At 47.1% G+C, this 25171-nt stretch overlaps 1 protein-coding gene across 2 annotated transcripts in view; it reads left to right on the forward strand.

The window, feature by feature from the left end:
- The window catches only part of SLCO3A1 (solute carrier organic anion transporter family member 3A1), a 298956-nt gene that overhangs the window by 6812 nt on the left and 266973 nt on the right, over positions 1–25171 (forward strand). The window lies entirely within an intron of this gene.

The raw sequence follows: 25171 nt of genomic DNA on the forward strand, positions 1-25171 counted from the left end.
CCTTGGCACAGCACAAGTCCTTCCAGGGGCCTGAGAATTTGCTTCCTGAATTGGAGATCTGGGCCCCTGTAGCTTGTTCTGTCTCTGGATGAGGGGTGACCGCTCCAAGCCTGGGGTGTCAGGAGGGGAGATCAGTGACAGCTCTTACGGACATATGCTGCCCTCTGGGCAGCCTTGTTTAAGATGAGCAACCTTGGGGCTCAGTCCTGGTTGCCTAGGGGGTTCTCAGGGCTTGTGCCACACCCACTGCCTCTTAGTCCTGCGGTGTGAAGCAGGGTCCGTAGGCACAATTGTGGGCATTTTACCCCTCTTGAACCTTATTGGTTTTCTCGGAGGCTGAGCGAGTGGGCTGTTGATGGTGTGTCATTTCTCGTCCCCTGGATTCATTCCCCTGAGCTACGATGATTGTTTAGGGGGCACACCTTTGCACAGAGACACTCAACTTTGCTCCCCAGGTCTGGTCACCTCTGTCCTTGGGAAGGATGAGGAATAAAGCAGGCTCTTCTCAGTGACCCAAACTGCAGTGGCTATTTTAGGTGAGTTCATAGATTCATGGTTAAGGGCCATAGGCTTCCCAGGAGAGCACACGCTCTCTGAGGACCCCTGCATCCCTAAACCCTGGTGGCATGGGGTCTGCTTCACCGAGGAAGAAGCCCTGTCTCCTTCCTAAGGCCCTGGACCTTCTGCAGCCACGGCTGCGCAGTGAGCAAGCTTGGGGGGCTTCCCTCGTGGGCATTCCAGGGACCGCCGGCAGAGCGGAAACGTTCCACTGAGTGCGGGCAGAATCTGCAGTTGGCTATTTCCAGATTCTTTATTTCTGTTTTTCTTTGTGGCTTTGAGCCGAGGCTTTCTGAAAAGGGAAGCCCTTCCTCACGGAGGTTTTAGTAGCTCAGTTTTTTAATGGAAACGATGGTCACCCAGCCAGCTGCTTCCAGAAATAAGCAGACATTCCCCTTCAAATAGGGAATAGTTACTCAACTAAGACATAACAGTTGGTCATTAAAATTTTGCGGGGACTTAGTACAAAAGTCTCATTTATGACTTCCGGTTAACGCTTGCTGAAAATATTTAAAAGCCAAAGGCAACATAGGCTGTTACAAGCCATTATTTTTGAACAGGGCTGGTGGGGGTGGGGCAGGTATCATGGACCCACTGTTCCCCTTTGACTTCGTGATTCCCTTCAGAAATAACGTGGCAATACCTCTCCAATGCTGTTCTCCTGGGAGGTCGGGTCCCCAGTGGCCTTTCAAGATAACCTGGTAACAGAATGGAAGAGTGTTGAGTGCGACAGGGATGTCTTGTTTCCTTAGCACTGGGTTTTGTTAGAGATCTTCACTACGAGCGCTCTGTGAATCCTGGAGACTAGCAGGTGTGACAGCAGGTGTGAGTTACTGTGCAGGAGAACGAGTGCATCTGTCTGTCTGTCCATCCGTCCACAATCCCTACATGAGTTCTGTACGACATGGTGGCAGATTCTAATTTGTCTGGCAGGTGGCGCTTTGGGACGGGTCTCTGGATAATGAACCTGGCTGTCCAGGTGACCCTGGACACTTTCTGGTGGTAAGTCTAGAGCCCTTAGTGGCTCTCACTTTATAGCTACCTGAGTTCCCGACGGTGCAGAGTTAGCAGAAATGGGAAGGAGCCGAGAGCAGGCTTTCAACAAATAGTCCTGGGGAATATAATAGAATATTAGGCAAACTCCTCCCTCAATCCCTGCCCACACAACTACAGGAACTTAAGCAAGAGAGAAATGATTATTTTTACCTCCATTCCTGCACTGGCAAGGTTGGTGGAGGGAGAGGTGTGTTACAATGGTGCTTTTCAATTAAAGACTATTGTACAATGTTCTTGGGACTGGCTGTTGTCTCCCTCCTCCCCCTTCGGAAAAGGCTTATGTAAAACAGGCAGCTCCTTCTCTAATTGTTGGATTTGCTCCCCCATTCTGACACTGCCGCTTTCCCATCTTCGGTTGATGAGAACGAGAAATTACCACCTTGAATATAAGCAAGTGGAAATTGGAAAGCTGCCCTCTGCCTGATTATATAAGCTTTCAACTACCGTACCTGAAATCTCGTGTTTACCTTGCTGAGAATTCTCTTAATGAAGATACACATTTCTAAGCAGCACGGACCCATATGTTTTTATTATGTAAGCTTCAATTATTGGGATGCAACCCATTAAAAAAAAAAAAAAGAATGGTGTTGATTAGCTCAGCTCTCCTTTGGCTTTCTGGGTCAGAGAATGGTTAGAGGTACACCTGCACAGCCCCCTAGAGCTCTCCTCCTGGAACTTGGCTGCCTGATGCTTCAGCACCAACATCTTCTCCCTGGGGATGCGCAGGTGCACCCTGGGTCTGTGGTCACCACCACTCTCCAGGTTGCAGAGGGCAGGTGTCTGCGAAGGCCCGAGAGAGTGCCCATGTGATTCAGAGGCATGTCCGGGAATACAACCACAGTTGATTGCGACCGGCTTTGCAGTTTGGCCATCTTTCCCAGAGGGCAGCTGGCGTGGCCTTTGGAGTGGACTTTGTCTTGTTTTGCATAATGTGTGCGCTGGTTTCTCCTTGTGGCTCATCGCTCTGCCCTCTTCCCAAAGCCAGACTTGTGTGACGTGCACAGCTCGGCACGCTCTGTGGTCCATTCCGGGTTTCCAGCCTCCTCTGCTGTAGACAGCTGCTTATTTTGTGGTTGGGGTGGGTGCTGGGAAAAAAGACTGAAAGGAAACTTGACCCGTTGAAACAGATCTAGGAGAGCAGCAGATAGGCCTCCACTATCATTATGCAAAACATCGAGGGCCAGACTCACAATTTATTGTGTGATTTATGATGGGGCCGTCGCGCTGCCCCCCCAGCATGGTAAATACTATGTCGGCTGGGAGGCTTAACATGCCAACAGCAGGTTTTCCGCCAGCCCAAGGGAGGATGTCTTTTGGAGACAAAACCATAAATTAGCACCTTCGCTTTACCTTGGCTAAGCGTGGAGAGGCATAGAAATCGAGAAGTCCGAAAGCCGTTCTGTAGGTCTGTTGCTGGTGGTGGGTGAGAGCAGGGAGGGAGGTCCTCGTCACTGCACGGGGGCTCAGGGTGGTGTGCGGATCCCGCAGGACTTGGGCTAAAGGCAAGTGCAGCCCTGTGAACCTTCTGAGATGCGCAGGTGGGTCAGATTGTCCCATCGGCGTATCTGTCCCTGGGTCCCAATATTGGCTGTGGCTTGTGTTCTTAGGTCTCTTTAAAAATAACTTCGCCAAAACTCTGCCCTTGTTGATTTCGTCTTAGGCAAAATCCGGGCACAGGAGTAAGGAAGTTCCCCAAATGTGCAGTTCCACCCTCCGGACTAGCCCACATTAGCCAGCATGGGTGAGCCGGTGAGCAACCCCGAAGACTTTATTTTTGGAGATAATGATTATAAGCACATATAAATAAAAATAATGTTTTGGTGAATACAGGGGGAAAATAATTGATTTCTGTCTTTTAAAATATTCCCCCCCTCCTTTGTAAAAACAGACTGTGTTTCCTAAAAGGCATCGTACCTATTCTTAATGGGGTGAGCAGATAAAAATACATACGTCTGTACTTCTCTGTCTTCTGATACTTCCGATTCCACTGGGGAAGGCTTTTTCACTTAAGTACTAAAGCAGCAATTAAAGACACGGTGAGGACTCCTGGCACCGAAGGCTGTCAGGGAGACCACTCCGTGTGACAAGGGACACATTTTAGCTCCCCAAAAAGGAAGTCGAGTGTTCTTGTGTTCAGGTCTGTTGCTTCTGTGACTGCTTTTCTCTTTGCACGGGGGGAGCTAAGCTCTGGTGGTCACGGTGCTCAGCTTAGGTCTGTCACCTCCTGGTTGGTCATTAATTTTCTTCTTGCTTCCCTCTGCTGGCCCCTGACCGGGGTCATGCTTCACCAACCCTGGCAGGGTGTCATGGTCAGATCTGCGAGACCTCTGTGAGGGTGTGCTTCCCGAAGTCAAAACCCTGGTTGTTCCCAGGTAGGACTCTTGTGCCAGCCTTATGCCGCTGGTACTGTCTGTACCCGTCTGCCAGCCCCTTCTTTGGTTGCCTTCCCTCCGTCCTCATTCCAGAGATACAGCGGAGTTCCCCACCCCCTCCAGGGCAAGAGCTCCAGTCCCACCTGCGACCGTGGGCTGTATGTTAATTCTTGCCCTCCTGGACCCTGCTATGTTTTATTTATTTATGTAAGTGGGGTCTTACCTTCTATTTAAGCATTTTCTTTCTCTGGAGTTCAGAGGGCAGTAGGGCTATTGTCAAACATTTTCTTTACTATCTCAGATGTTAGACTAAAGTTGGGGTATATTTTCTCCCTTAGATAGAGAAGGGTGTGATGTGAGGTGCAGAGACGGCGACTTTGACTGTTTATCCTTTGGTTGGAAGTGGACTTGGACCCTGGAGTGGGAAGGTGAATGTTATGAAGGTGTTTCCGAAGGAGGAAATGGGATGTGTGGGTTCCCTGGGGCTCTGCTGAGACGTATGACCATGACCGTGGACTGGGGTGGCTTAGAAAAACAGATTTATCTTCTGGCAGTCCTGGAGCTGGGAGTCTGAAATCAGGGTGTGGGCAGAGCCAGGCTTCTTCTGAGACTCTGGGTAGAATCCTTTTTTGTTTCTTTGTAGCTTCTGATGGTGACCCTTGATCACCTACGCAGTGGTAGCCTTTGCACCACTCCCATATGTGACTCTAAGGTCACATGGCATTTTCCTTCTGTGTCGCTCTCCTAGAGGGCACCATTCATATTGGGTTAGGACCTACTGTAATGACCTCGTCTTACCTTAACTACATCTGCTAAGACCTTGTTGCAAGTAGGGTCACGTTCACAGATTCTAGCAATTAGGACTTCCACACAGTCCTTTTGGGGTGACAACATTCAACCCACGATATCTGGAGAGAAAAAGAACAAGGGACCCTAAAATGGTCTGATGGTACAAAAAAGAAAAAAAAAAAAGGAAAAGACAGATTCTTTGCCCTCTTTAGGGTTTTGGGTTGGGTAGGAAGATATGGGAGGTTGTTGGCTGTGTGTCATTCTTCGCAGAAATGCTGCCCTGTGACTGTCCCTGTTCCCTGTCTCAGTAAGTGAGGGGATCACTGTGTTTCTGTCTGTGACATGGTGGTGAGGCTGTGGGGGAGTGAGTCTGATGGCATTAATGAATAGCTAGGAATAAACCCTTTCTTGGTTCTGGGCACAGTTGAACGCAGGGATTGGCCTGGGTGAGTACGGCATCTGATGAAGGGAAATGTGTGTTAAAAAGAAAAAAAAAAGCAGCCAACAAGAAAACCTAGACATACACGTAGTTGAGCATTTTGTGTGTATATATTTAGGATGTGTGTAGTATCTCTCTGCTGCTCCTTCCACCTGGGACTCCTTAACAGGAATTAGGCCCAGTAAAATGTCCAGCTGGCCCTGTCCCTTCCCTGAAGTCCTATTGGATTTGGTAAGACTGGAAGAGAATGTCATCACTGTGCCAGCCAGCCCAAGATTTGGCCAGGTGTCTTATACGGCAGGACCAGACACCTGCGTTCTACTCTGATTCATGCCCATGTGTTTTTGGTGGGGGTGGGAGCTGTCTGACTCTTGGAGTTTCTCAGCATTGGCTCCTTTTAAGAGACTACAGTTTGGTCTCTGCCAAACTCATTAACTCGGACAACTTCTTTCAGTGCCGTGAGCAACATTGACTTTGGTAAGGCGTGTTCTTGGCCCTCACGGAGTTTATATATCCTAGCGGGAGGGATGGCATGTTTATATCTTTTGCAGTAATGACTCATTCCTTAGACTGTCTCGGGTCCTGGACCAGGCAGCGGCTCTGTCCTCTGGGAGCTGTGCAGCTGGTCCAGCTGTATCCGCTGTCCCCTGCGGGTCAATGAAATCTCCGCCCTAGAAGTGAAGTGTTGGGTCAAGGTGGGAGGTGGTGTTGGAGATGGGCCTGGGCAGAAGAAGAGAATGTTTGTGGTCGCAGATGTCATTTTGTCAACCTGGGACAGAGGAGATCCAAGCGAATAAGATGTCAGGCTAACATGGCAAGCATCTGGCTGGAAGAGCCTCCGTAGGTGGGATGGGGCTGGGAAGCCTATGACCCGAGAAGGGGCAAGCTGGGAACACGGCCACAGCCACGTTCAGGGGCATGTCAGGGCCAGCACCAGAAGCTGCGCTCCAGCCAGCGGTGTGGGGGTGGTCCGCACCTCTCTTGGCAAGGCTTCTATCCCTCCCCCCCAGCTTTGAAGCGATGCCCTACGATGCTGCCCAAGGCCACTGTGCCAGCATATGGAAGGAAGCAGCATCAGGGCATCTTCAGACCCAGCTAGAAGCAAGCGTGGCTGCATGGCATAGCCACAGGGCTGAAGGATGCTGACTGTCTCAGAACACTGTGCTCACCGGGATGTGGGCAGCGGAGGTGGTGGAGGTTGGGGGTGGGGGGAGCTATAGCATCCGTGCACAATGGCACCTCTGTGTTCAACCTCTCTTTTGAGTTCTCTTCAAATGAGATTTCTGCAAGATGAGCTAAAATTAGGAAAGGTCCTATCATATTTGACTTCTTCTTCTTCTTCTTTTTTTTTTTTTTTCCAAACCCTTTAGCTTGGCCTTGGATGTATCAGTTCTGGATAACTTTAAAGCTGGTAACAGGACAAACTGTGTTCACACACAGGAAATGTCTCCAAACAGAAAGTGGGCGTGCAGTTTACAGTTTGAAAATTGGATGGAGGCCATTCAAAATTCCCCTCCTGTTCTCCTGGAGAAGGACTTGGCAAAATGCTGAGGGGGGCATTCCTCCTTGGAATAATCATAAGGGGCCAGAGGGAAGCCATCTTCTGAGCAGAGCTAACTGGCTACTGGGATGAGGGGGCTGGGAGGCGTGTGGGGCATTTACTGAGCTGCGTGCCCTTCGACGTCACATCCTGTATACAGGGCATGTGGAGTCTGGCCAGAACGCCTCTGGCCCGTTGACCCACACCTGTTGCCCACAGATAGCCGATCCAAATGTGGGCCAAGACAGCTCAGGAACCCTGTGTGGCCTCATCACTTGGCTCTACTATTAACTTGAACTTCAAGTTCATGCTTGTTGCTTTTGTCTTAATATAGAGGGCTTACTGGTTTACTTATTACACAAGAACTACATGGGTTGAAAATTTGGAAAATAGAGATAAACATAGATACAGTTAAAAAAGAAGAAGCAACAGCATTATCTGTAACGCCAGGACCTGGAGATAAACTCTCAACATTTTGGAGCCCGTGCTTTTCATCTCTCTGGGTTGACCCTGCACTTCTTTTTCTTCTTCTTCTTTTTTTTTTTTTTTAAAGATTTTGTTTATTTATTTGACAGAGAGAAATCACAAGTAGATGGAGAGGCAGGCAGAGAGAGAGGGAGGGGGAAGCAGGCTCCCCGCTGAGCAGAGAGCCCGATGACCCTGCACTTCTTTGTGACTTTGGGGACAGAGTACAGGTGACCCTTAAACAGTGTGGGGTTTGAGGGCATCAACACGCACCTACCTTCCCCGCTATGGAAAACCTGTGTATAACTTCTGATTACCTCAGAACTTAACCACTCATAGTCTACTCTTGACCGGAAGGAAGCCTTACCGATCACTGAGACCGTTGGTTAACATATATTTTGTATGTTTTATGTATTATACACTGTATCCTTGCAATCAAGTAAGCTAGAGAAGAGAAAAGGTTATTAAGAAAATCATAAGGAAGAGAAAATACATTTACAGTCCTGTACTTACTTAATGGGAAAAAAAAATCTGGATATAAGGGGACCCATGCAGTTCACATCTATGTTCAAGAGGCAACTTTAGTAGAGGTTATCGGCTTTGTGAAGTCCATGTCTACGGTGTGTTAATCTTGTGTGGCTTTGGGCCAATGACTTTACCCCTCCATTGTAGCCCTAAGATTGACATGGTGTTCACACCTATTTCATACTAAATGGGGTAATCCAGAGTGCTTAGCCTGTGTCTCTGTGGTATGTTACTGTTGTTACAAATTATTATTCTTCTGTAATAAAATCAGGTCACATTGATTCCTATTCTGTCAGAAACTTACTCTTTCCCCTAAACCACTGGGAATATTTTTCTGTAAAATCAGATGTTCATCTTTGGTGTCATGATTATAAAGGAAAATGACCCTACTCTTTCTGTAAAAACAATACCTATTCATATGAAGAATTTTATTACTTTATTTTATTTTTAAAGATTTTATTTATTTATTGAGTACATGAGTGGGGGGAGGGGCAGAGGAAGAGATCATCTCAAGCAGACTCCCTGCTGAGTGCAGAGCCTGATGCAGGGCTCAATCCCAGGACCCTGAGACCTGAGTCAAAATCAAGAGTCATATGCTTAGTCACCCAGGTGCTCCCACTGTGAAGAATTTTAAAATGAAGAGAAGTCCAGGTAAAAATATTTTAAGAACTTCCAAAATTTCATTCAGATATAACTGACTGGTGTTTGAGGGGTGATAGTTAATTACTTTCCTCTGTTTCCCCTCTCCCACCAATTAATAATTGTGTAGACATGTTAATCAGCCACAGGGGTATACAGATATCAGCATGGAGTTTGTATGGAGAAATTTAGAGTTTGAGTGACAAAACTCAGTTTATGGCCAGATTTGCGCTCCTCGTTACTTAGCTCGTGGTCAGAATGATGGGCTGTTTGCCTCTGCAGGGGTGCACCTGCTTGGGTAAGCTTACCTCCTGGAGGGGCAAAGAATGCATGCATCCTGAGGACTGCTCATGGTAGGGGATGAAGAGGAAGAGGTTGGGCCATCTTCTAGGCTTCCTTTCCCAACTTGACAGATCACATAAGTCTCTCTAGTCACCTGTGGGGAGGACTGAGTGAGGAAGTCAGAAGAGCAGATGGTTTTTCTTTGTTTCTTCCTGAAAGGAGCGGGTCCTCCTCTAGTATGGATCAAGGTGTGGGTTTCGAGAAGAGGAAAGAGTAACTCGCCCATAGAATTATCATTAACAGTATATCATTTCAGAGTTCTCTCTGCTCTTCCATGGAAAATTGGCGGGAGGGCTAGATATGCTTCATAAAATCTATGTTCTTGAAATAAAAAGTAGAGAATTTAACTGCTTAAATTTAACAGAAGACTTAATTAAAACTTAGAAGTCCCTGCCTTCTACCCTTGAATGTTGCTGTAGAAGGGTCCAAGGCCATCCTGCTTTGTCTTCCTGTATACATTATGTGCTCATAGGCAAGGTGCTGGAGGAACTTTTTCTTGGTATCTGACATAGAATTTAACCACAACGTATATTACTGCCACATGAAGTGTGTCATATTTGTGGCACTCGTTATCTTTCAGTCCACAGATTCAATTCTTTATTAGTTTCAGGAGAATTTTCTTATATCATCTCGTTGACCTTTCTTGGTTCTCTGCCCCGAGTTCTTGGCTATAAGGACACCAGTTATTTGTGTGTTGGATTGTCTTTGAACTCCATACTTGTTTGTTTTTCTTTGATTACTTGGATCTGTTTTTATCGATATTCACTGATTTTATTTTAGCTTTCCTGTAGTCAGTGAATTGATGCGAAGCCATCTTTCTTTGGTTTGCTGTAGATTTTACTTTATGTTACTTTTCTAATGTTTATTTGGCCGCCAATTAATTTCCTGAGGTCTACAATCTCATTCTTTTTTTTTTTGGATTAATGTTGCCTTTGAGTTCTCACTTTATTGCACTCACATTCATATTAATTTCTATGGCTCCAAGATCTTTTGAGGGGAATTCTCTTCTTGGGTTCTGTTTTCCTTTAGGCTGAATTTTTTGTCTTTGATACAATGTTTCATTTGTCCTTTCCTCCAGGATTCTGTGTTTGTAGAGACCAGGCCTTTTTGTTTGCTTTTTTTCACTCTGTTCTTGTCCGAGTGTGTCTATGCAAATCTCTCTAGTTCCGGGTGTGGGTGATTTCTTGATCTGAAGCCTCTCTTTTTTGCCCCCTTACTATGGAGTTGAAGAATGATGGCTGGCTTTTTGTTCGTCTGATGGCCACGCTTTCTGCATCCTGAGGACCTACAGAGCATACGGGGCTGGCCAAGCCATAGCAGGTGGTGTGTAAGGTGCTGACTAGTTGTGGCTAGAAGATGTTGACTTGATGGTTTTTACTTCTGGGATATTTTAAAGGTTATTTTAGGTGGGTCCAGCCTTCCCATGTACACAGGGAGTACACACTGCCTGCCCTTGGGCAGTATTCTCTGGCCTCGGATCAGCCCCGGATTTCCATGTGTACTCCTGGAGCCTTCACTTCCTTCCAGCAGAAGTAATCAGCACCATGGTTCATGGCCTCTTCATCCTTTTCTCCCTAGTGGATGTTTTCATTACTCCCCAGTTAGAAAAAAGGAATATATTGATAACCACTCATGCTTTTCTCCAGATTTGGTGATATTAATGAAAACTCTCCAGATTTTTATTTAGCCACTGGTTCACCATCCTGAAGGAGGTGAATACAGGATTATGAGCCTTGCTGTGCCATACCATTCTTTTCTAGAAACTTCTTTTACTTTCCCTAGCAGGTAGTATTTGAATTTTAAGACATTGGGTTGCCTTTTTTTTTTTTTTTTTTGGACTGGTGATCTTTAAACTTTTCTGCTTTAAAAATTTTTTTTGGTTAAGTTTTGAAAGAGTGAGATTTTGTGCAGAAGTTTGTACCATTTTAATTGAGAAGTACCTCCTATCACTTTAAATGTTTGCATACTATTCTACTGAGTCTCATTCCCATATATCTGTTGATAGGTTCTTTACTGCTTTGTTTTGCCAAAATAAATCCAGATTTCCTCCTTACTTTTCTGTTTTGCTTTTTTAGAATCGTACTGTAGGTTGGTGAGGGTAAGGGGGCGATCCCAACTGTGGAGAATGGACTGTCATTTTCTGAGGGTCTTACCTTTGCCAAGAGCATGTAAATAGTCTGATTCGATTCTCACAACAACCTTGTGAGTTAAACGGCATTGTTTCTGTTTTCCAGATCAACAGTTGGGGGCTCAGAGAAGTTGAATACCTTGCCCAGAGTAACAGCAGTAGCGTTTGATCGCGGGTCTCTCCACTTTGCCTTGCTCCGAAATCCCTTTTCTTTCGTTAGACCACACCTCCTTCAGAAATCACAGCAGGTCGGAATGCTTAAGCATGCTTTTTTCTGTATCATATAAACATGTTACTACTTGTAAGAGAACTCTGTTCTTTTTTTCTTTTTCTTTTTGTTTCTTTGTTTCTTTCAAACTGGTAGGGAGTGTTGAACACGACTTCACCGGAGCCAGAGAACCGTGTTATCTGTCTTCTTTCGCCCTGAGTACAAAATGGCATTTTCAGGAGATGTGAGCTCTGGAAATGAGGCTTTGTACATTCCATGCCTTGTCACAGGGCCCCTGCTCCGGGCGTGTTGTTACCTGTGTGCTCAGTCCTCGACTGCATTTCTCGCTCTGAACAGCCAGACACTCAAAAACAAGGGCCATTATGTAATAATCCTAACAGCCCCCACAAAATTACAGACTGCTCCATGGCAGTGTGAACAGACACTCTAATTAATGTTTACTTCTTCGCCACACGGTCATTTTTCAAGACCTTCATACAAAAGCACATGTTCCCTCTTCAAAAAGTATTCTGCAGGACTCACCGAGAATAACATTTTGATATTTACTGAAAGACTCTTGATTGGGAGATCATTAATTTACTCTGGGTCTCTGTTTTATTGTCCAAAGTGAAAATAACAATGCCTGTCCTTCGCGTGTGGAATGTTGAGTGAGTGTCAAAGTGTTGTCGTGGGTTATGTCATTTCAGCCATACGGCAGCCCAGGGAGAGCAGTGGGGCACTTGTGACCCACTTTTACGTTTAACTCTTTATTGTAAGTTCTCAAGCAAGGCAGAATAATAGAAATTATAGTGCAGTGAGTAGCCATGTACTTACCAGGTAGGATTGAGCAGTTGGACAATTTGTTGACCAACACACACACACACACGCACACGCGTGCGCACACACACACACACACACACACCTTTTTATTAACCACCTTAAAGGAAACTATAGGAAGGAGGACATGTCACACCTAACTATTTCATTATGGCTCCTCAGAACATATGATCATTTCCTTATGAGGCCACAGCCCTATTACCACTCCCAACAAGGCAACTATTTGAACTAATACCTGCCACATATTCAACTCTCTTCAGGTATTCCCAAAATATCGCCATTGGTGTTGCTGTTGACATCATATCTGTCCTTAGCTCAATCTCCAGAACATTCTGCGTATTTTTTATGCAGCCAAAACCAGTGAAAGAGCCTGCATTTCATTTGTTAGATGACTTTTAGTATCTCTGTTTCTTCTTCTTGGTTTTAAAAAAAAATTTTTTTTATTGTGGTAAAAAACACATAACATGGAATTTAACATCTTTAACATTTTAAAAAAGATTTATCTGAGAGAGAGAGAGAGTGGGAGGAAGGGGCAGAGGCAGAAGGAGAGAAAGTCTTAAGCAGGCTTTGTGCCGAGTGCAGAGCCTGATGCAGGGCTCTATCCCACGACCCTGAGATCAGGACCTGAGCTGAGACTGAGAGTTGGACGCTTACCCCACTGTGCTACCCAGGCACCCATAGCATCTTTGTAAGTGTACAGTTCACTTACATTAACTACATTTATATTGTTGTGTGCCACCATCACCCCTGGCCATCTCCAGAACTCTTTCCATCCTGAAAAACTGAAACTCTGTACCTGCTAAACAGTAACTCCATTCCTTTCTCCTTTCTGGCCTCTGGCAGCCACCCTTCTGCCCACTGACTCCATGGATTTGACCACTCTGGATGCCCCATGTCCGTGGGATCATACAATGTTTGTTCTCTTGTGTCTTGCTTGTTTCACTGGGCATCACATCTTCCAAGAGTCATCTGTGTTGTGGCCTGTACGGTTACCTTCCTTTTCAGGGCCAAGTAATATTCCACGGTATGTAGGTACCATGTTTCGCTTTTCCATTCATCTGTTGATGGATGCTGGGTTGCTTCCCCACTTCAGCTGTGATGAAGTCATGCTGCTGTGAATGTGAGTATCCACCTTTCAGCTTCTTTTAATCTAGAATAGTTCCTCCCCTTTTTCCTACTGTGTCAGCTTTCTGAAGATGTCAGTCCTTGTGAAGATGTTGTCATCTTTGAAGACGTTGTCATTATATGGAACATTCCATGGAATGTTCCTTGTAGTGAATTTATCTGATTACTCCCGGGTGGTCTGATTGGGTGGTCTGATTGGAAGTTCGTTTTTTTTCTTGATTGGATTTGTTTTGTTTGATCACACTGGAGAACGCCTAAGGCATTCCTTTAAGTATATCAGGTTAGATGTCTGGCTGATCCCTGTTTGTGATGCTGAGGGTGACTGCTGGGTTGATGCGGGCTGTGATGACCAGACCTCTCCGTATGAAAGGGACATTGGCTCCCTTGACCTTGGCATGGGAGTCTCTGTTGTTACCCTTTTAACAGATGAGGTTGTTGCCGAAATTCTGAGTAGGTGGTAACTTGCTCATCAATAATCATCGTTTCTCCTGTTTCTTGAGTGTTTGCGTGTGCTGGGCACTGATGCAGTCTGTGACACATATTATCTCATTTAGTTCATCAGGTTGTCCCCCATTTTGCAACTCAGTGTTGGAGCCCTTACTTGCCCTTCTGTATGAAGACACTTTGCAGACCCCTCCCCTTCCTGCTTTCCTTTTCTTTTACTGCTCCCGGCCCTTGGTGGGTCATGCCTTTCCTGGCCAGGCTGTCCGGTTTGATGTGGGCACTGTCTGTCCAGTTTCTGTGTCCACGGTGGGGAGGACTTGGCTCTGGAGCCAGGCTGCCTGTGCTCTAGCCCTCGTGTGTGACTCTGGGTGGGTTCCTCCTCCCCCTCGGGACTTCACTGTCCTCATCCGTCACTTGGGGATGATGAGTGCCTGCCTTAGAAGGTCCTCATGAGTGTGAGTTACCGCATGTGGAAGGCTTGGTGTGGTTCCTGGTACATAATAAATCCCAGCTTCCTTGCTGTCACCCCTTCCATGGGTCCCTGAAGACGCTTCCTCAGGCTTTTTGCCTTGAGGGCTCTGTTGTAATGCCCTGTGGAGAAACACACTGCCCTGGCGGAAAATCTGGAGGAGATAAGAGTACTAACGAAAGTTCTAGAGCAGGGGCCTGCTCTAGACAGTGACAGTGTGTGGGCCAGATCCTCCTTGTGGGCTGTTTTTTTTTTTACATCCCGCTGTACTGGAACACAACCATGCTGGTTCATTTCAGATCCCTGTTTACGACCACTTTGGCATGACAAGAGCAGAGCTGAGTAGTTGCAACAGGGATCACAGAGCCTGCAGAAGCCTATAAACACTTACTATCTGGGCTCTTGCAGAAAAAGCGGAGAGCCTCCTGCCCTGGAATCCTAGAGTTCTGAAAGCTGCGGTCTTTAATGGCTGGGTCTTCGCTCCCCAGAGAAGATGGTGCTTCTGGTGAATTCCTACCTTCAGCTCTTGCTCCCAGGGATGCCAGTTTCCATCTCTGTAGTCTTTTTTACCCAGAGCCCAAGGCTGACTCCTTCCTCTGGGCGGGTCTCTCCTACTGATCTTAGGCTGACCACCTGGGTGCTAACAGGTGTTCTGGTAGCTGGGTAACATCTGGGGGTCCTGAAGCTCCCACATTGGTGGTTCCTGTCCTTGGGGTCTCGTGTCCGAGCCAGTCAGTCCAGTAGGTGTGTTTGTGTTTTGCATGATATCTTCTAGATGACCCCCAGGGAGCTCCTTGGTCCCACCCCCCCTACTCCCACCTGCGGCGACCCCGTGTGGTTCTCATCTGTGGTGGAGGGGGGTGCGGTCTTCCCTCTCTTCGTATTCCTGGCCCTGGAACCCTAGAACTGCTAATTGTAGATATTGTGCTTCTGCCAATACGTTTGGGGTCCTGCTGTTTGACCCAAATGGAACTGATTCAACTCCACTGAATGAGAAACCTCATTTCCATAAGCCACTTCTGCGTTTGGATGGCAACGCACCACTTTCCTCAAGTCATTTTCTCTTGCGTGTGGTTTATATTACTTGATTTATTTCCTGGTCTTTCAGATAGTTTTTATTGATCTGAGGCATTAAATTTAATTCTGATGTGGAAGAATCTTTTCTTCTATGTTGTACTATCTCCTAACCACTTAAATCACTTATTTAACATTTTTAATTAATTTGGCATGAAGCCTCTGAAAGCGATGATGGCATTTCTCCTTGTATATATTTTTAAATTTTGATAACCAAGCCCTGCTGTCTTCTCCCTCTCTTTCCCTTCAGAAATTGAGGATACTAGTATTCTGTGACGCCGACCATATTCATCAAGATCAGTTCATTGAGTGTGTGTGATTTGCCGGGTCCTCTTCTAGGGCTGGGGACAGGGCATTTACCTATGTGCACAGAAATCTCCGCTCTGAGGGAGCTTTACGTGGCCGTGCTTTTCCCAAAACCTTTGCAAATAACATCAGAGAGATGGCTGAGATTCTTGGTGGAGTGAGTACTTGAGGCTGAATGTGAAAGGTCCCTTCGTGGAGCCCGGGAGGAGGGGGACATTGGGGTGGACCCCACAGAAAAGGCAGGGTCATCAGCAGAGGGGAAGATGTGCTGTGGGAAGAGGAGGGGTGGTAACTGAGGGTAGGGCTCCGGCCAAGGCAGACAGGGGAAAGATGGGGGCCTCACTCGATGGAGGTGGCAGTTAGGTCAGGAAAGGCCTGGAATTCTAGACTCGGTCTAGTAGGCAAGAAGGAGTCGCTTTAGGATTTTGCAAAAAGTGGTGGGACCTGTGGAAGAGGTGCTTCAGGACGAGGTTAGCTCAGTGAGCCTCAGAGGAACCGGAGACCCATAGTCCTGTCCGATTTCACAGCTGGAAGCTAGGGAGGAAGGCGTGTGGCTGGGCCACCTCCCCATCCTCTATGCATGAGGTGACAGGGGCACACAGAGACTGTCCTGTCCCAGAGCTTGACTGAAACACAGAAAACTGTGCTGAGAAAATGGGGCACAATTGAGCGGCCCAGAAATGAAACCAGCGTCATGTGAGATCTTAAGCGAGGTATGGGTTTGGGCCTTTTCAATCGGCTGCATGACTCCTAGTCCTGGGTCGTAAGCCAGAGGGATAGGAAGAAAGTAGCTCACTGGGTGTGTTTGTAGGACATGGTTTTACCTCCTGGTCTTCTAAATATCGGCTTCCACAGCTCAGAGATGAAATGATGGAACTTCTTGACGCTTTTGTTGAATCTGTTAAATGTTAAGTGTTCAGAATGACATTTTGACAGGGGCAGATCAAACACTCAGTTTTGTTTTAAAACCAGACTCTAGTTTTGTGTCAAAGCATCCAGAATCGTCACCTAATCGCCGCGTTCCTTACTGCTCAGAATGTGGGTTTTCATGTCCAGGAAAACCCTCATTCACCACCCCCCAGACAAAGAAATACCTGTCATCACTGAAAAGGGACCCACCGGAAGGAGAGAAATGTTACGTTGCGTGGAGACTTTATCATTTTTTTCTTACCTTTAGGAAGTAAGAATTGAGACTCTTTTCCTCATCAGCGTGTTCTGTTTCTGTCGTGAGCAGTTGTGTTCTTTCTTTCTGAAATAGCTGTTCTCAGTTAGGCATAATTACCGCGTAAGTATAGAGTAGGATACGTGACTCTGTTTGGAAAATCTGCCTGTGACGCGTACCTGTGTTGTTGAACACAGGCTTTTACCTACATGCAGTGAGTTGGGCAGCCACGTGTCCAGAGGCAATCATGTAATTCAATAGGGCTGCTGTTAACACAGAATTGCTTTAGTAGAGCATAAGGGCTCTACTAAAATATTTATTGCTTGTCCCTGAGCTGGAGCCACGTAATGCAGGTACATTATACATCACCACTTATGCTGGGATATGCTTGGTTTCTATCACTTATTTTGTCTGCCTTTTTTTTTTTTTTAAAGGCACCATCTGTATTTTCCACTTTGAAGTACAATTAGTTACTATGGAAACAGTGATGTCACTGGTGGGGGTGAGGGTTAGTAACATCCAGGAGGACAGTAGGAAATCATTTTATTTAATGGGTTGAAATTTATACGACGCTTGGGGGAAATTATAGGTATGTTTGGGAGAAGGGTGTGCTTATACAATTATAGCTAGCCTGATGTATGTGCATGTAACAAAAGTCAGCATTTGAGTTTTTTTTTTTTTTCTTTTTAGGTTACGAATAAGCACATGTCTGAAAATTAAGATAAATATGCAAAGGGAAGTAAAAGGAAGGCCAGGGGGCTGCCCAAGGTTCATGGCTCAGGCAGACGCATAGAGTTCCCTCCATAGGTGTGGTTTATATAAGTAATGGCACATTTTCCTTGTCTAAAAGGACACTAAGAGTGACACTTGTGTTGTGGGCAGTGATGGATTAATTCTCATGTGCAGCTGGACACTTAACAAGATCCCTTGAAAAGGTGTGGGTGGTGGTCCAGTCTTGTGTGTGATAGGAGAGGGGGCGTTGGCCTCTGGAGTCTGAGGAAGGGCCCCAGATCCCTTTAATAAATAGTGGCCAGGGCGCTGTGCAGAGTGTGAATGAAGCTGGCCTGTATTGTCTTTCAAAACTGCCCTCTTTTCTTTTTTTTAAACTTAATATTGAGATAATTGTATATTCCCATGCACATGTAGGAAATACTACAGAAGGACACCCCGTCTCAGTGGTAACATTGTGCATAACTGTAGTATGTTACCACAGTCAGGAAATTGACATGGATACAGTACACCAGCAGACTCCGGTAGATTTGCTTTGCTTGCATTCCTTTGTATCTGTGTGTATTTTGTCTTTGTTTTTTCATCTCGCTTCTAACTCCTGGATCTCTCCTGCTTGCCCTGGTGTGCCCCCCCTTCCCTGCCCCCAACCTCAGGCCGTCACAGATCTGTCTTCCATCTGGGTCGTGCTTATGTGAATAATGTTATGAACGTGGAATCATTTCTGCAATCCTTGAGGCTGTTTTTTTTTTTTTTTTTTTTTTCACTCAGCAGAAACCCCCTAGTTGTTAATGTATCCTAGATCCCTAGGATTGCTAGGTGATATTACCGAGGGAAGTTTAATGGTGTGGGTATACTATGCTTATTTAAACAAACACCCCTTGAAGGACCCGTCTTCTCAAAGAGAAGGTCCTTGGGAGAGAGTTTGAAGGGGTCCCAACAGTGCAGCATCGGTGAGCACTTGAAAAGGATACAGTCTTTGACTTGTTTTCTTTTTTCTGGAGTTTCACAGCAGGCTCCTTCCAGAAGCAGGAAAATTTTCCAGATTATTTAGAAAGAAGGCAGGCAGGCCGTGGAGAGATCTCACTGCAGCCCAGGGGAGCTGGCTAGCTCGCTGACGGGTCTCCTTTTAAGGGTGGGCCTAGGTATCAGATATATTTAGTTTGTTTGCAGAGGGGAGCAGAAGCACTGCACTGAAACAGCTTTATTTCTCTTCCGGGAGTTGATGGAAGAAGCTACTTTCTGTTTTGGATAAAAGAAGCTTTAACACCAGCGGCTCAGCCTTCTTGTCCCCGCCTACCGCAATTCCTTTTGGGGAAAATCAAAACCTAAACTCTTTCTCTCTCTTTTTTTTTTTTTTTTTTAAAGATTTTATTTATTTATTTGACAGACAGAGATCACAAATAGGCAGAGAGGCAGGCAGAGAGAGAAGAGGAAGCAGGCTCCCCGCTGAGCAGAGAGCCTGATGTGGGGCTCGATCCCAGGACCCTGAGATCATGACCTGAGCTGAAGGCAGAGGCTTAACCCGCTTAGCCACCCAGGTTGCCCCACTCACTCTTTTAAAATAACGCATTGTTGAAGGTGTGCATTTGCTTGTCTCTGTTCACAGCGCCCACTGCAGGTTTGAGGCCACGGAGCATTTGGTTAATATCTGCTGAAGTCATGAATGATCAAGCAGAGAGATGTGCACTTCACCAATATGGGATTGGATGGAGGCACCTTACACTGACTTTTCAGCCCTCTTCCAGTTTGACCGAATACATGCAAAAAGTATAAGTCCATCTAAGCTAGTAAACGATGGCCCAGAAAGAAGTGGAATTTTCTTTGCGATCAGGTGTCACCTGGTGTCCTAACGAGCTCTACTGTCATCTGGTTCTTTAAGAAGTTGGGTGGGCTGCCCTCCGAGCGCCTGGCGTGTAAGGGAATACAGCACGTGGGCCACGAGCGACAGCGTGGCCCAGGCTGGCGCTGTTTTGTGTAAGCGGGTGAGTGGCAGGGACCTGGGAGGGGGCCAGGCACTCTAGCCATTGGATTCCAGGCCTGTCTATCAGAGCATCTTCATCTTCAGGTTGCCAAAATGCTTTGAGGCTGGTGGGAAATAAAATGACTCCCTCTTCCTCCCCCCCACCCCCACCCCACCCACCCATTTTGGTGGTCTTGCAGGTGGTCTTAGCAGCAGGCAGTAGTGGCCTGGGTTTCCCTTCCACCAGGGATCTGGAATGCTTGCTTTGTGAAATTGGCTTATCCTGAAAATGAAAAGAGAACTGTGGTACCGAGACTCTAGTCAGTTTCTTCCCTCTTTCTGGTTTGCCCTTTCCTGCCATCAGCTGAGGCATCAGAAGGAAGTTCAGAAACACCAGGGTTCGCAGTAGGAGAGGCACCTGTTGGGGACCACAGTATATCCCTTCTCCACCTGGCCCTCTCGCTCGGGTGCTGGGGCCGGTGGATGATGGGCTGCCTTGCTTTGGCATGCGGGGGCATTTAGAAACTGCCGTGTTGGGGGCTCCTGGGTGGCTCAGTGGGTTGAGTGCCTGACACTTGATTTCAGCTCGGGTTGTGGTCTTGGGGTCGTGAGATCGAGCCCTGCTTTGGACTCCGCACTCCGCATGGAGTCTGCTTGAGATTCTTTCCCTCTGCCTTTCCCCTGTGCTCATGCTCTCTCTCTCAATAAATCAACACAATCTTAAAAGAAAAAAAGGAAAACAAGCCACCACCTTCAGTATTCTATCCCTGCATTTCCTTTCATGGAAAGTAGGTTGTGTGGGGATTTCCCCTCTCACTTATTTGTAATTATCTTACTTTATGCCATTATATACCCTTACAAGTTGCCATTGGTTATCAATTCCAGGCTGTGATTTATCGCTCTTCGTAATGACTCAGGCGATCTTTTCACACTATTCACATGCTCATAATTATTGCATGTGTTCTGTTGGCTTAAGTGTAGAAATTTTGGTTCCACCTCTTTTTTAAAAAAATATTTTATTTATTTATTTGATAAAGATCACAAGTAGGCAGAGAGGCAGGCAGAGAGAGAGGGGGAAGCAGGGTCTTTGCTGAGCAGAGAGCCCGATGCGGGGCTCTCTCTCAGGACCCTGAGATCATGACCTGAGCCGAAGGCAGAGGCTTAACCCACTGAGCCAGCCAGGCACCCCTCTGCCTCTTTTTTAGGCAGAGTCCTATTGGTTATATCCCTGAGAACAGTGTCTGGAGACACCTCTTCTATTTTAGCTCTGTATGCTGTGCCAGGAGCTGGGTTAAATGCTTTCACATGTCATCCCTGAGCCCTCCCAGTGATACACACATAGAAGCCTTGCACAGAACGGACACTGTAGCGTCACATAAAGTTGCATTAATGATCAATTGTCACAATGCACGATAAGAATAGTGATACTACCTAATGCTGTTCTAAGGTTTTTTACATGTATCAATCTGTTTAATTATCTCAAAACCTTGTGTAATCAGTATGACTATTGCCTTTGTTTTACAGATGGAGATTTTGAGGTTTTTTGTTTTTTTTTTTTAAAGATTTTATTTATTTATTTGGCAGAGAGAGAGAAAGCACAAGCAGGGGGAGTGGCAGGCAAAGGGAGAGGGAGAAACCACCTCCCTGCTGAGCAGGGAGCCCAATGTGGGGCTCCATCCCAGGACCCTGGGATCATGACCTGAGCTGAAGGCAGCTGCTTAACCGACTGAGTCACCCAGGCACCCCAGATTCTCAGTTCTTGCGGGGTCAGGAAATGTTCTTAGCGTCATACAGCTTGAACGGATGTTCTGGACACTGAAAGCACACGTTACCATTCCAGAACCTTTTTTTTTTTTTAAAGAATAAAAAGCTGTTTTAAAATCAAGAAACCATTATTAATTTTCTAAAAAAGATTTATTTATTTGAGAGAGAGTGAGCGTGTGAGTGGGGGAAGGGGCAGAGGGAGACCCAAGCAGATTTCTTGGTAAGCACAGGGCTTGACGTGGGTCTCGATCCCAGGACCCTGAGATCATGACCTGAGCTGAGATCAGGAGTCAGAGGCTCAACTGACTGAGCCACCCAGGCACCCCTATTAATTTCTTCAACAGAGATTATGTGATTCACTAAGATCAGGAATTATTATGAAATGTCTATTTTCTAGTATTAGATGGGGTTTAAGTGATTTCCACAATTTGCATCTTTCTAGAAAGCTCCGATAGTTAGATTTGGGTTCTAATTTTGACATTTCCTTTTTTAAATCATCATCATGATTTGTTCAAATTTAGCACTTTCTGAATACCCACTTTGTGCCAGGCCTTGTACTGAGTGTTTCCCACATATCGTCTCATTTAACTCTTAAAATAGCAAAATTCTTTGAGAGCTGAGGAAACACCTCCACAGAGGTTAACTCATCAGAACCTCTCCAAACTGCCTGGGTTCAGCAGCTGGGGCCCTCCTGGCGTGTTCACCTGAGTTCCCAAAACATAAAGTCTGGTATCTTTCTCTGGTGCATTAGGAAATCTTTCTGGGAAAAGGTGCTGTTATTCGGGTTGTCTTATTCTTGCTCATTTGGTCGGAAAAAGCAAACCCATCCCACATGGGGGCCCAGGAGGGAAGTGGCTGGGGGAGGAGGACACAGGGGTATCGAACCTGCCTTTCCGCTCTGAGTCAGCTAGGAGGTGGGTCCTCACAGAACAGAAGCTATTTCCTTCTTTGCCCCTTTGTGTTATCACTGGACAGTCCCAGAGCCAGCTCTGCCTTGTCTATTATTGCTCCCTTCTCCAGGGCTCCCTCCCCAGAACTCACTCCCGAGGGTAGGAGGCCCGTGCTGGCTTCTCCTTGAATGAGCTCAGAGGGCAAGAGCTTCTCAAGGGAAGGCACAGGACATCAGAGGCTGGAGTACCCTTTTCAAAGCTATCCTGGCTTCCACGTCTCCGGTAGAAGCTGGGCAGACTCCACTTCCTTTTAGCAGTCAAACCCCAGAGTGTCTGAAATCTTACATGTTCCAGGAAGAGGGAACCTTTCTCTGCTGGGCAGCCGGGTCAGAAACGCCCAGGGTCTTCCCATAATGCTGAGACTGGGCCCTTGTTTGGGTTTTAGCTTTTGTAAGATATCAACCCTTAAACTGCTAGGATGGCCCTTGGATATGTGCATCCATCTCTGTTCTTGATTCCGTTCACAATGGGCAGTTTGGAGTAGATTCCGACTGTGCACAGCCCTATGCTGTCTGAACTGATCCTCAGCACCCCCTTTTACTGTGCTGCTAATGTACGGGGAGGTAGAGAAAGGCCTCTCTGGGCAGTGACATTTGAGTTGATTTGAAGGAAGTATAGGGTCAGATTACATAGCTATTCAGAGCAAGAGTGTCTCAGACAGAGGGAATAAGAAGTGCAAATGGCCTGTGGTTAGGCATGTGGTGCTGTGATCAGGGTATAGAAAGGCTAGTGAGTCCCTAGCAGGGGGAGCAAAGGGGAAAGTGGTAAGGGCTGAGAGCGGAGCGGCAGCTGGAAGACCGGATCTTGCTGGTCCAGATCCTGTGACCCAACTTAAGGCCGAATTGATCCCTTTAAAGATTCTTTCAGGCTGGCAAGGATGATCAGTCCATTTCTCCAGCGCCCCTACTAGCTTCGGCATGTTTGCCTTTCCTTCAGGGTGTCCTTGCTTCCTTGGTCTCTGTTAACTGTGCAGTGGGGACGTTTTCCCTACAGTATTAATATATTGCACAAAAATCCATATTGGAAGCTGGAGGATTGTGTCTTTTTTCATGAGCAAACTCTTACTAACTGAAAAATGACATTAGAGCCCATCTCCTATGCTTCTTTTTTAATTAAGACCCCCCCCCCCCAAACATGTAGTCCTGCTATTAGATGAGATCCCTGTAAGCCCCTGGCTTCCTCATATGTGGGGCGAGGGTCTGATGTCTCCCTCTCTGGGGTCCCTTGGAGAATATGAACATGGACATGAGTGATTTCCCTCTTTACGCCTTGCCCTTCCAAAGAGAGATGTTCTATCCCACGTCAGTATTGTTTCTGCGGCGTGACCCTGTGTATGCATTTCCTGACCAGTGAGTCCGGAGGCGTTCGGCATCCTTACCTTTGTGGCTCTGTTCTTAGGATCTTACACCGACGCCGTGGATCTGAGCGGGCTGCCTTAACTCCAGATGAGCACAAAGGGTATGATATGATGGCACTTTGCGGATTTTCTGTAAAGTTGGGAAAATGAGGGATAATGGGTATTTAATGGGTCCCCAGAGATGACAGGTGTGGACAAGTGCTTACGTCTCCCATTTCGAATCCTGCAATTTATGTATCCTTGTTCAGAACTCGAAGCTTGGAGCTGAGAGAATTCTGCTTCTAGCTGGCAGAGAAGGACCGGGAGAGGAGGCAGGGGTGCGATTTCCTTCTCTTTTCCTCGTGTCTGTGTGCGGTCACCAAGACTCCGTTTCCCGGTGGAAGCCTTGCCAGCCTTTATGGCCCTTGTGGGACGTGTGTGCATGCAGGCTGTTGTTTTCAGTGTCAGGCGCCTACTTCCTCAGTGCAGGGTCATGCCTGGGTTTTAAAAATGCCTTCGAATTCGGAGCTCATGTAAACCATGCTCACGCACAGAGGATATTTTTGCTTTATTCTTCAATGCTTTCCTGTTCTCATTTAGAATATTGTCATCCTCTCTCCCTTCCCTCTGAGTGCAGGAATGCCTGAGCTATGTCCTGAGTTTGGCTACGTGAGCGCCCCTGCCCCCCCCCGGCACCCCCAGTGGCCACCCTGAAGGTTTATAATCAGGGTCCTTTAGCTAGCTGGCTGAGATACTGCAGCAGTGAAGCCGGCACCCCTTGTCGGCACCCCTTACCCGCACCCCACCCTTTCGAGCGACATGGTGCTGCCCGTGTGCACGGGAGTCCCGCAACAGCAGGTGCCGAATGCAGCTCAGCCTCGTGTTGGCATCTTCGAATGGCCTGGCAGCCTTGGCCCTTTAGAGCAGAGCTGGTCCTGAGGCTGCTGGGCTGCCGTGCAAGGTGGTTTGCCACTTCCTACTACCAGATTTCAATCCTAGGAACAACTTCTTGTTATTATTTATTTTTTTAAGATTGTATTTATTTGAGAGTGAGTGTATGAGTGAGACAGAGCACACAAGCAGGAGCAGTAGCAGAGGGAGGGAGAAGCAGGCTCCCAGCTGAGCAGGGAGCCCAACGGGGGGCTCCATCCCAGGACCCCGGGATCATGACCTGAGAGCCAAAGGCAGATGCTTCACCGGCAGAGCTGCGCAGGCACCCCTCAATCCTGGGAACTCCTGAAGACCGACTGTTTTCATGCTGTCTTCTGACCATCTCTGTGACGCAGGATGTGGGAAGCTGTGCAATTTGATGAATCGGGGCCGAATGTGCAGTTAGAAGTTTAAGTTCTCATTCTGCCGTGCTAGCTAGCTGTGCACCCTGGAGAGGTCACAGACGCTCTCCGAACCTCTCCTCCTGTATCTAGTGGAAGTTCCCGATACCTGTGCTACATGGTTTGGGCCAGGATGCATTGAGATAATGCTTGTGGGAGGCACCTCGTCGGGGTCTTGGCGCACTGGGCTCCAGTCGATGATGCACTTCCTTCCTTTTCTCAGCTAGGGTCCCAGGCAGGAGAAGGAAAGGCCAAGTAGGCCGCAAGACATGCTGTTTTGCTCTCTGCAGTGATCCGTGCTTGGCAGGTTTCAGATACTTAAAAACAAAGGTAGAAGAGCTTTCATTACACCCTTGCCTGTGGTTTGGTTTCATTGTGATATTTTCCAAATTGGGACTGCAGCGGCCGCCTCGCTGCTGCTAAATGCAGGGCTGGCCGGGAGTCAGCACGGGCCGTCGGTACTCAGTCGGGGGACTCCTGAGTCCCCTGCCTCACCGGGGGCTTGGCGGCATCTCGTCGGGATGCCCTGTGGGCTGCTGGCTTTCTTCTTACATCTTCAGAGGCCGTGTCTCTGGGCCGGGTGGATGCTCTTGCTGTTGTACCATGCTTTTCACTCACTGAAT

The sequence above is a fragment of the Mustela nigripes genome, chromosome 13 (assembly GCF_022355385.1).
Source record: "Mustela nigripes isolate SB6536 chromosome 13, MUSNIG.SB6536, whole genome shotgun sequence".
NCBI classification, from domain to species: Eukaryota; Metazoa; Chordata; class Mammalia; order Carnivora; family Mustelidae; genus Mustela; species Mustela nigripes.